The 11,999-nt window shown below is 46.6% G+C and overlaps 2 pseudogenes across 2 annotated transcripts; one reads left to right on the forward strand and one right to left on the reverse strand.

Annotated features, from left to right (window-relative positions):
* Window positions 1-468: 468 nt before the first annotated feature.
* On the reverse strand, window positions 469-10,030 carry LOC308101372 (alpha-protein kinase 1-like; annotated as a pseudogene). The gene is made up of 10 exons (XR_013934989.1): window positions 10,018-10,030; window positions 7,658-7,717; window positions 7,034-7,120; window positions 6,819-6,895; window positions 6,343-6,438; window positions 6,051-6,155; window positions 4,064-5,451; window positions 3,221-3,548; window positions 2,193-2,336; window positions 469-913 (listed from the first exon to the last, which is right to left on the reverse strand). The product of XR_013934989.1 is annotated as an alpha-protein kinase 1-like (transcript).
* Window positions 10,031-10,201: 171 nt separating this feature from the next.
* LOC308101373 (lysophosphatidylcholine acyltransferase 1-like) lies at window positions 10,202-11,786 on the forward strand (annotated as a pseudogene). The gene has a single exon. The product of its transcript is annotated as a lysophosphatidylcholine acyltransferase 1-like (transcript).
* Window positions 11,787-11,999: the final 213 nt, after the last annotated feature.

Below are 11,999 nucleotides of genomic sequence, written 5' to 3' on the forward strand. Positions count from 1 at the left end.
CGCGCTCCCACCGCACTTTTATTTTACAAAATTGTACTTAAGTACAGTACTTAAGTAAATATACTTAGTTACTTTCCACCACTGTGTGCACACGAGTGCGTGCGTGCATGCATTACAGTATAAGTAATTTACTTTGAATAGCATATCTTTGCTAATGACATTACAATTGGCAATTATTGCATTATAGAGACAAAGGAAGCTGAGCGTAAAGAGGACGAGGGGCGTGCAACCCATGCATGTAATCGAAACGGGCGAAGATGCATCCATATGGTCAGGGCACACTGCTTTAACCCATTAAGACCTGAGGCAATTCTTTAAAATGTTTTCTAAATCCCAACAGTTTTTTGAAAAAAATCTAAAAAAAATATTTTCGAGATTTTTCAAAAATAGCAGATCTACAAGCGCGGCACTCGGTGCCGCGCTATGAGCTTGTATATCTGCTATTTTTGAATAGCCAAAGAAATCTAAAGTGACACAGATGCGTTCCAGGTCTTAAAGTTCAAGCATCATTAACCAGCCAAGTCTCACACGCACACGCACACACACACACACACACACACACACACACACACACACACACACACACACACACACACACACGTCCCCGCCACCTGCCACAGTTTTCAGAGGAGTTAAAGTAATAGTCTTGACATCGGGGGCAGTTTGAGCAGCTGACAGATCCCATTGCACTCTGGTCCGTGCTGCTCCTCCAGGAAGTACCTGAGGCCCCTGTCCGCAAAGTTGGAGGGCCCTCTGGGAGTCTTGTTGGAGTGGATCTGGGGGTCTTTCAAATAGGTCAACCCTTTACCGTTGGCGGTCACCCAACCTGTGGAAAGACAACAACAACAACAACAACAACAACAACAAAACAAGATGAAGCTTTCAGAGTTAGACACACTTTTGATCAACACAACTCATTATTAAGGAAGGTACGTCATTATTTACAGCAGTCATTTTAAGGATATTTCAAAGGACAGCCAATAGCTGCACTGGTCAGGGCTCACACTGCTGAAATGCAGTTTAACACCCCTCAGCAACATCATATCCCAAGTACTCGCATGGGTTGGGACGAATGTGACAAAAGTTAATTTCCTTTCATTACATTCTTATTTGCACATCATCACAAGTGATGAAAATATTCAGCATGACAGCAGGAAATGTCGCTGTTATTCAACGAAAGCATTTCCATCACGGTTTATAAAATGAATCTCTATCCAGAAAATTGAATCAAAGCCATGATTAAAATGACATTGAAATGGGGTGTTTAGCCTAGAAAGTTAATCTTACGATTTAAATGGAAATTTTGGAAGTTTCATCATCATGCTGGTCAGAGACCACCACAGACCATAACAGGAACCAAGATATCCTTTGACAATGGGGTCTAGTTAAAATTGACCTAATGGCCTATTTCTTGACAAAAATGTAATCGGAGACTGTTTTGGCTGAATTGTATAGGTGAAATAGATTGTGATTTCCAGACAAGCCGACATGTAACACTAGGAGTTAAACAGCCATATGCAAGCGCTCTGCTGCCCCTGGCGCCTATTGTATCCTTCACATCACTTCATAATACTTTGTGACATTAATGTCACTCAAACCCCCAAAGGAGAGTGGTGATAAAGTGGCAACCACTGTCAAATCTGTGGATTATCAATGAAATATGTTGCAGAACTCTACCACCAACCGATCTCACGCAACACTGTGTAATAGCACGGATTACATTACATTCCGCCTCGTATCTCCTCCATTGACTTTGATACGTTTTGGACCATGTCGGAGGCGCGCAGTCTCAAGCAAACTGGAGCCATGTGAAGCACCACCGAGCGAGCTAAAGCGAGCGAGTTGCCGTGCTGAACGTTGCGACGTTCACTTGAGGCTATTCAAAAATATTTTTGAAAAATCATGAACCTTTCTGCAAATCGTTGAGTATATTTTAAAGCGAACATTTCTAACACAATTCTTTGCTTCTGATGGCCCTGGAACAAAATATTTTGAGATGGGTGTCGGCGGCCAAATACATATAATTCTGGGGGTCTTTGAGATGAAAGAAATTGAGCACCACTGATATTGCAACATACGTTTTTTTCAGATTAGTTTTTGTATTTTTAGAAGACATCTAGTAGAATCGGCCTCAGGTCTCAATGGGTTAGTACATTGTACTGTATGTTGAGCTGTAGATGCCTATTACCTGCTTAACCGTTCCTCCTGGTGCAGAAACTGTACCCACAACGTTGTCCTCTGCTTGCCCTCCATGCCCATCAGCTCTCCAATGAACGCGCATGTCTCTCTGGCTGTCCACAGCCCCGTGGCCCTGGAGAATTTCAGATGAAGGGCACCTGTGGAAGATATACCGCAGTGATGCAATGAATCAGTTTCAACATAAGAAATGAATGGCGTGGTGCAGAGAGGCTGCTGACACTCACAGAGAAGAATTTCAGGTTTCAGAGGAGAGTTTCAACCACTTTGAACCTGGCATCCAAATTTTGGGTATAGGTGAATGTTTAGAAGAAAAACAAACAAAGTGGTGAGATGCATTGTGGGCTTGTACATAGGCTATTTTTTGCTATTTTTGAAACAGGGCATAAGTGGTTATGTGGTAAAGCTGTTAAGTAAAACATATTTGTGGCTAGGAGTTGCAAGAAAGAAAGACGGGAGTATGCACAGGCTCAGAGGCTCCTCATGCTAATTTTGTTTATTTCCTGTGGTCTGTTTCACAGCTGTATTTTTGTGTTAATAGCATGGTCCGTGAGAAATGATATTTTATTCAGCCATATTGAACTGAAAAAACAAACAAACAAAACAAAACCCTGACCATCTTTTACAAAATTTAAGTTGACGATTAATAGTCATACAGTATAATAATTGCGATTAACAATTTAATTGTGTTTTTGGCATTGAACACATGAATCAAAATTACATTTCTGTTTGCCTTTTAGGCGTAATTAAAACGTATATGACAAATAACTTAAATATACAAATAAATTACTGCCCTATTTAATATTTTTATACTTTCAAAAAATGATTAAAATAGCGGAAATAGCAGATCTACAAGCTTAAAACGCGTCATAATCTTGTAGATCTGCAATTTCAGCTTTTTTAAATTTTGACAATTATGCAAAAATAATTGCGATTATCTAAAATAATTCCGATTAGACGATTATGTAATAATTGTGACAGGCCTAGATACAACCCAAGAAACAACAATCCATTAAGAACTTACTGTAGGCAGTTCTGTAGGTTTTGAGCTTGAATTGGGTCTCATAACTCTGCAGCCTCTTTAGCAGACAGTCGTGGCAAACCCCGGCCAGGAGGGCACGGCGATCCTGCTCCGTCAACACGTACCGTCGCTCGAGGTCGACGCTACCCGCAAAGCTCTGCTGCAGACAGCTTTGGCACGAAGGGTTCTTTCCATGAGGGGGATTGTTGAGCGTCTCTGCCGAGCTGGGCTTCGTCCCCGTCTCGCTCGCCTCCAGCATCTCAAACGAGCTCTCTGTCGACGTTTCAGTCGAGGCACACCGGCCGATCCCGGCCGACCGCCTCAGGCTCGGCTGTGGGGTTGTATGCAGTGGTGGAAGAAGTACTCAGATATATTACTTAAGTAATATAGTAGCAATAGCACAATGTAGAAATACTCTGTTACAAGTAAAAGGCCTGTGTTCAAAAATGTTACTTGAGTAAAAGTACAAAAGTGTTGGCATCAAAATATACCAAAAGTAAAAGTACTAAAATGTTTGAAAATAGCAGATCTACAAGCTCACAATGCGTCGCGATGCGACGCGTTGTGAGCTTGTAGATCTGCTATTTTCAAACATTTTGTTAGCTTGTAGATCGGCTACTTTCAAATAGCCTATGTATAAAATAGGGCTAAAGTGGTTAATGTATGTTTTATGATATAGTAATTTATACCTGCAAAGTAACTAGTAACTAAAGTTTTCAAATAATTGTAGTGGAGTAAAAGTACAATATTTAAAGTATTGAAAATTGGAATTACTCCAGTAAAGTAAAAATACCAAAACATTTTACTTAAGTACAGCACGTGAGTAAATGTACTTAGTTAATTTACACCATTGGTTGTATGAAGGTCCTTAGCGTCAGGCTCAGGCTGGCCAGGAGGTAAGCCTCCAGATTCGGGGCCTGTGTGATGAATAGCTGGATCACTGGTTTCATAATCCAGCGTCTCCATCACAGCCTGATTGGCTCTTCGTGGGTCGCTGCAGTGGCCCGTGTCTGGTTTGGACCAGCCAGTTGGATGAAGAATGCCGCTCGTGGGAGAGTGCGCGTTGAGGGAGAGTTTCTCCCACGACGAATGGGAGCCGAGGCTGTCACTGAGAGAGCTGCCGGTTCTGACATTCCTTTGGGATGTGGACCGCATCGATCCACTGCTTCCCGACCCCACGGCAACATTGTCAGTTTCCACCGTCTCTATCGCAGCCTGTAACAATTCAAACCGATCCGAGTCGCTTCCTGGACTGGAGGCGGATGTCGCGTGCTGCACAGTGGAGGCTGGGCCCGGCTGAAAACGGACGGCAGCTTTGGACCCGACTGTGTCTCGCTTCCTGTTCTCGTCGATAGAGTCTTCCATGCCGCCAGAACCATCCTCGCTGACCTCTGTGGTCAGACAGCTCTGATCGGAGACATTAGCTTTACTTTCCCTGGCAGAAACACAGCTCCCTGTATAGCCGCTGCTGCTGCTAGGACGAGGAGACCCTGAGCTACTCAACGAAAACTTCTGCCACGAAGAGAGCTCATCGGTGCTCCCTAAAGTGGTGCCGACCTCGTCCTCTTGAAGCGGACGGAGCATGGACGAAGGTGCCGGTTGGAGGTCTCCCTCCAGAGTGTCTTTTGCAGCTCTGTGGCATTCAGTAGTGCACTCTGCGTTCAATGTACTGACGGTCGTCCCCAGCGCAGTTATACATACACCGGCTCCATCTCTTCTCTCGCTGGTCCTCCTACAGTCCGAGTGACCGGCTTCACACAGTGACGCGTGATACTTCTGGAACCTCGCCATCACCCGGGAGAAACCCTCCAGAGTGAAATGAACCGTCCTTTCTTGAATGTTTCTGTAGCTATCGGGGATGAAAGAGCCCTTGTCGGAATTGGGGAACGGTTCAACCCGTAGCAGGAGTTTGACTTGGGACATGAGGCGCATGATCTCAGCACAGAGGCTGTCTCTCTCCTGGTTATCCGCACGGCAGTAGTCGTAGAAACAGCCCAGCGCCTTCTGACAGGCGAAAGTGGCCAGTGCCAGCACGTCCGGCGCCGCGCCGCCCAGCCACCTGTTGGCGACGGTCAGTGAGTAAGCAGCCTTGATGAAGGTGTGAAGCTCCTGTTTGCTGGTGACCAGCTCGCTCTCAGGCCGATCTCAAAGGCCTCTCGCGCACGCAGGAGGAAGGAGCGCCTCTCGGAGACGGGGCACTCTGTTGAGAAACTGTAGGATAGCAAGCAGGTCCCCTGTAACCTCACTCCGTCAAATGGAAGAAGCTTGCGACACACATTTTGTTTCACAGCGTACTTGCATCTGAGACTCCGGGCGCAGAATCGATGACAGACGGAGTTTCATTTTTTCAAGCTACTAGGCAGGTGATTGGATGATCCCGCCCCTAGCAGCCGCTGATTGGTTCGTATGCGCAGTGGTTCGGGCAGCTTTACTCTGTGAGCAATCCCAGACCCTCCTTCCTGAAACCAAATGCAAATGAGATTTCCGGAGGGAGGGGGGTTTACCAGGCTAGGTCCCCTGAGCTGCCTGGAGAAAGACAGATAAGAGAGACAGACAGATAGGTAGGAGTGAGAGGTTGACCAGGAGAGACAGACAGGACAAGGAGAGTGATAGAATGAAAGACAGAGAGAGAATAATGAATGTTTCATATTAGCTATTGACTTTCCCCTGACACAAAGCAGCATGGGGGAAACTTATGGGGCACACTTGTGGACAAAAGATTTCTGGTAAGGGCAGGAAAAATGTGAGTGAGAAAGTGAATATCCAGTTGCTCTGTGAGTGAACCTGCTCACTGTACCCAGCATAAATAAAGATGAATAAAAAAACAACTTACCACATTGGTCAAGACGTACAGTGAGGCATATTGACTGTTCACCACCGCCATTTTAGCAGCCTCGGCTGCAGAGAGTAGACGATGATCTTGCTCCCCAAGGAGAGACTGAGAAACGCACGCACGCACGCGCGCACGCACACGCGCACGCACGCACGCACACACACACACACACACACACACACACACACACACACACACACACACACACACACACACACACACATATGATATACAGTAAGACATTTCGTAAAATGAATAAAAACATCACAATGTAATTTCGTAGGAGGCTTACCAAATCAATGTCTGGATTAGTCTTAAACGCATTAAAGTCCTCATCATTCATAGACACCAATATATTGGCCAACACACCAAGAGATGTCCCAATTCCCTATTAAATACACAGACACACACACAACAAACTGGTCAGTGAACTAGAACGGTTATCAAAACACGTTATTATACCTCAGAAAGGCATTTACTGTATTGCCCCCAGTAGAGTCCAAGTACGTATTCTTTCCTGTCTATTTAACATCATGTGACAAACACGAGTGACGAGTGTTTTTAGTGAAAGGCTAATTTACAACAGGAGCCTCTTAAAAAGAAGGACATATTCTAAAGTAAAGGTTAACTAAGAAACAAAACAATCTACAAACCACAACACATTTGAAGTGAGGGGCTGCTGAGATAATACATTCTCAACAATAAATAAACAGCACAAATGTGTAGCTATATACTATATGTAGCCATGGTGGTAGCAGGACAGTATACCTTTTTATCAGGTTGAGGGAGAGCGTAGTAACCAACCAGCGAAGCCCATATTAATCCTGCAGCCTCCAACCACAGGCCTGAGACAGTGTTAAGAATGTAATAACATTTTCCGCCACTATAATATAATAATTATGAACAAAATGTGACCGTGATATTTGTCAACTCAAACAGGGAAACACTTTTTCCTCACTGTCTCCCAAAGATAACGAACGCACCGAGCTTCTGCAAGATCAGCCCACGCACTTGAATGCTGACTGCCTGCACGAGGGCCCTGTCGCTTTGAGAGTGGTACACCCAACAACCTAGTATGTGGGGGAAGAAAAGTAACATACATGTTTACTGACGATACATAATACTGTATAGCACCGATCAATTAACTTATTCAAGCCGGGAACGCATCTGTGCCATTTTAGATTTCTTTGGCTCTTCAAAAATAGCAGATCTACAAGCTCCGCGCCATGAGCTTGTAGATCTGCTATTTATTTATTTTTATCGTGGACATGTTTTACTCAAATCTTATTGCTTCTGGGGGATTCTACAAATGTCTTCTAAATCCTAACAGTTTTTTTGTATTTGAAATATTGTATCTGAAAATATGTTGTTCCAGGGACCCCCAGAAGCAAAGATTTGAGTTAAAAATTTATATATATTCAAAGATTTGCACATATTTTCACGATTTTCCCCCAAAAATAGCAGATCTACAAGCTCATAGCGCGGCACTCGGTGCCGCGCTATGAGCTTGTGTATCTGCTATTTTCGAATAGACCAAAGAGTTCTTAAAATGACACGGATGTGTTCCCGGTCTTAAAGGGTTAAGACCGTGGTCAAAGGTAGCCTACCTGTGGCACCACTGTTGTTGATCAGTCTGCTCAGTATGTACTCTGCCTTCTGCAGTTTGCCTGTGGGCGTGACAAACGATTATCATTCATTAAATTCATTTTATAGTAGCACCCTAATCAAACAAACAAAGCTGCCTCTCTCTCTCACTGCCTCTCTCTCACTGCCTCTCTTTCTCTCTCTCTCTCTCTGCCCCTCTCTCTCTCTCTCTCTCTCTCTCTCTCTCTCTCTCTCACTGCCTCTCTGCCTCTCTCTCACTGCCTCTCTCTCTCTCACTGCCTCTCTCTCTCACTGCCTCTCTCTCACTGCCTCACTGCCTCACTGCCTCACTGCCTCACTGCCTCTCTCTCACTGCCTCTCTCTCTCTCTCTCTCTCTCTCTCTCTCTCTCTCTCTCTCTCTCTCTCTCTCTCTCTCTCTCTCTATCTCTCTCTCTCTCTCTGCCTCTCTGCCCCTCTGCCCCTCTCTCTCTCTCTCTCTCTCTCTCTCTCTCTCTCTCTCTCTCTCTCTCTCTCTCTGCCTCTCTCTCTCTCTCTGCCTCTCTCTCTCTCTCTCTCACTGCCTCTCTCTCTCTCTCTCTCTCTCTCTCTGACTTCACATTGCTGACCTCATAGACTGGTCTACATATTCTAGGTAGTCTAGGTAGGACTTGGCTAAGATATGTATGCACTTCATTTAGGAGAGAATATATCAACTGTTCTTGGCTAATATGACCCCAGGGAAAATTACCACGCCCTTTTTGTTGCCAGACCCAAGGGGTCGGGCTTACATGAGGCTTTGTATCTGTTTCGCTCATACATGGGCAGGGGTCAATATGGAAACTTGGTGTCTAAATTATGTTTTTTGACAATTAGAAACATGTTGGAATGCTTATCTTTATGACTGGGTGTGGCTGGACCTCCATTTTGCATATTTCAAAGAAAGAAATGGAGGATGGCGCAAGTTTTACTGGCATCTGCAAGATGGGTCCAGTACGGTTCCCAGGTTCTGACATGCTGAATCAGTGCAGCTTAGGTGGGAGGAAGGTTCTCGAGGGACCTGGTACCATTTGACCAACATCAGCCTTCCCTGACTATGGGAAAAGGAGTGCAGGTATCTCAAAGAAACTCTGGTCACCCTTACTTTGGAGCCTGAAAAGATCGACTTTCCATGTCCAAAGATTGGAGTATGGTCATCATCATATACTGTACGGCAAGAGCCGTGGTGGCCACAGCAGAGTAGATGAATCCTGACAGTGGATTTTCTCAGTCCCTCAAGAACATTCCTCCCACCCAAGCTGCACTGATTCAGCATGTAAAAACTGCTGCAGACCAGCTCCTATTGGAATCAGACAACCTCCGTCCAACAAAATATCCCAGATTTCAAATTGGGCCGGTACTGGGACTCCATGACTAGTGTGAACCTTACTGGACCTATCTTGCCAGTAAAGCTGTTGCTGTTGTAACACCAAGACCATAATGTGATATAAACATATTGTAAACAATTCTATACACCTTTGACTATAGTACTGTATGATATCATACTAGTCAATGGTGTATAGAATAGTAATACTATATAGTATTACATTTTATGCTGAGCATTGTTGAACATACTGTATTAGCTGTAGCTGTAGGCCTATCATCATAGGAATTTTCTGTTTCTACTGTTAAATCATTCTTGTTTCAATACAATTACATTGTAAGATAGATTGGTTGTTTCATAACATAGTGGCCATATTTGTGATAATCAAATTAGTGTCCTCTAGATGGATTAAATCATAAAGATAAGCATTCAAACATGTTTCTAATTGTCAAAAAAACATGATTTAGACACCAAGTTTGCATTCATAGCTCAAAATGTGGTTCAAACGCTATAGCCAAAAATGTTGTCAGGTGGCGGCCATATTGGATTTGGCCACTATGATGACCCTGAAGGTCGCTGGCTCGGGCGCCCTTGCTAAATCATTAGAGCATGCCCTGGGTTAAATCTGGGACAAATGTGGTGCTCTTAGATTGATTTGCGGAAAAAGCTGTTAGCTGTTCTGTCAAATATCAAATTCGAAATTTGACACTTTACTATGTTTCCCTAAACATAAGTATTCTGAACATTTTTAGCACCTCAGTAAATCTGTAGCTCCAACGGTTTAGCAGACAGAGCCATGTTGGAAGTAGTGCACCGGTTATGGTCATTTTAAAAAGGGCGTGGTCATTTTCGGGTATTTCGTCCCGGATAGAGAATTAGTCACAGTTCCTAAGTTGTTCCCTGGGGTCATATTAGCCAAGAACAGTTGAGATATTCTCTCCTAAATGAAGTGCATACATATCTTAGCCAGGTCCTAGACTATATATTCTGACATTAGTACTGATGATCTACAAGCTGAATACCAGAACAGTCCATGTTGTCGGTCATCTATGAGGTCAGTACCACGATGTCAGTACTATAATGTCAGTCATCTCCATATTTGGGCAAAAACTCCATAATTGGGCAACGTGATGAAGCAGCCACCGACCTCCTCCAGCCTAAAATACGATGTTATGAACCGTTTATGTCCAGGGGGGTTCATGAACAATGCCGCATAGGTTTCGTCCCGTTGACAGCAGACTTTGCCCCTCAGCGACAGTGACGTTCCCCGCGGTCGATGTGGGACAAGGAGGCTCGGAGGAGTCGGGAGACGGGCCTCCGCCGCCGCGAAACCCCTTCGTCCACGAATTGGAATTGACCCTCGCGGACAAACTCAGGATCGGACTGATGTCGGTGACGGTGTTCCCGATGCGCCTCCTACTGGTGGCCTTCTTTATCCTGCTGGCCTGGCTGTTCGCCTTCGCCGCCTCGCTGGGACGCTCCCGGCTCGCCGTGGAGACGCAGACGTGGTGGCGGAGGCTGACGGAGGCGTGTCTGAGGGCCACCATTCGGGCCATGTGGTTCTGCTGCGGCTTCCACCGCATCAAGGTGAAAGGGGAACAGGCCGCACCATCCGAGGCGCCCATCCTAATCCTGGCGCCGCATTCCAGCTTCTTCGACTGCATTCCCATCACGGTGAGCCGGGGCTCCGTCGTCGTCAAGCTGGAGCTGGACAGCATCCCGGTCCTAGGCACCATACTCAACTTCATCAGGCCCGTCTTCGTGTCCCGGTCCGACCAGGACTCGCGGAGGAAGACCGTGGACGAGATCAAACGGAGGGTTCGTTCCGGGGGAGAGTGGCCTCAGATCATGATTTTCCCGGAGGCGACGTGCACAAACAGATCGGGCCTGATCCGCTTCAAACCCGGCGCCTTCATACCGGGGGTCCCCGTTCAGCCGGTGGTGCTGCGCTTCCCGAACAAACTGGACACCGTGACGTGGACGTGGCGAGGTCCCGGAGTGTTCAAGGTCTTGTGGCTCACTCTGTGCCAGCCGCACAATCCCGTGGAGATGGACTATCTGTCCGTCTACGCTCCTTCGGAGGAGGAGAAGAGCGACCCCGCTCTGTTCGCCCACAACGTCAGGCGGATCATGGCCGAGGCGCTGCCGCTAACGGACCTGTCCATGGAGGACTGCCAGCTGAGCGCGTCGCGGGGCCCCCTACGTGTCCCGGCCAACAGCGTCCTGCTGGACTTCAACAGGCTGGTCAATCACCTGGGTCTGAGAACCTCCGAGATGACCGATGAGGCGCTTCGGCGCCAGGCCAGCAGAGCCAGGAATCTGCGTGAAGACACGGCGATGGGCCTGGAGGACCTGGCGCGGTACCTCGACCTCCCCGTCACGGACACGCTCTCACAGGTCCACGGGCTGTTGTTGGACCCCCGCGGGGGGGGGGGGGGGACGCATCGACTTCAGGCGGTACGTGATCGCGCTGTCCGTCGTGTGCCGACCGTCGAGATCCAGGGAAACCCTGGGATTGGCCTTCCGGATGTACGAGTCCCGGGAGGATGGGGCGGTAGCGCAGGAGGACCTGGACACCATACTGAAGACGGCGTTAGGCGTGGCAGAGTTGGACTTCTCCACTCTCTTCGCGGCGCTGGACCCGGAGAACACGGGGAGGTTCACGTGCGATCGGCTCTGTGCCTTCATGGAATGGCATCCAGACTTCGCCCAGGAGTATGTCGTCTCGGCCCCTCATCGCCGTACCGCCGGCGGCCGCAAACGCCAGACCCACACAAAGAAGGACGACTGAAACACCGACGCTTGTCTAACCCATTAAGACCTGAGGCTGATTCTACAAATGTCTTCTAAATCCTAACAGTTTTATGAAAAACGTATGTTTCTATATCAGTGGTGCTCAAACTTTTTCATGTCAAGGACTCCTAAAATTAAATTTATTTGGCCGCGGACCCCCATCTCAAAATATTTTGTTCCAGGGACCCCCAGAAGCAAAGATTTGAGTTAA

The sequence above is a fragment of the Gymnoscopelus braueri genome (genome assembly GCF_963280865.1).
Source record: "Gymnoscopelus braueri genome assembly, chromosome: 15".
Classification (NCBI taxonomy): domain Eukaryota; kingdom Metazoa; phylum Chordata; class Actinopteri; order Myctophiformes; family Myctophidae; genus Gymnoscopelus; species Gymnoscopelus braueri.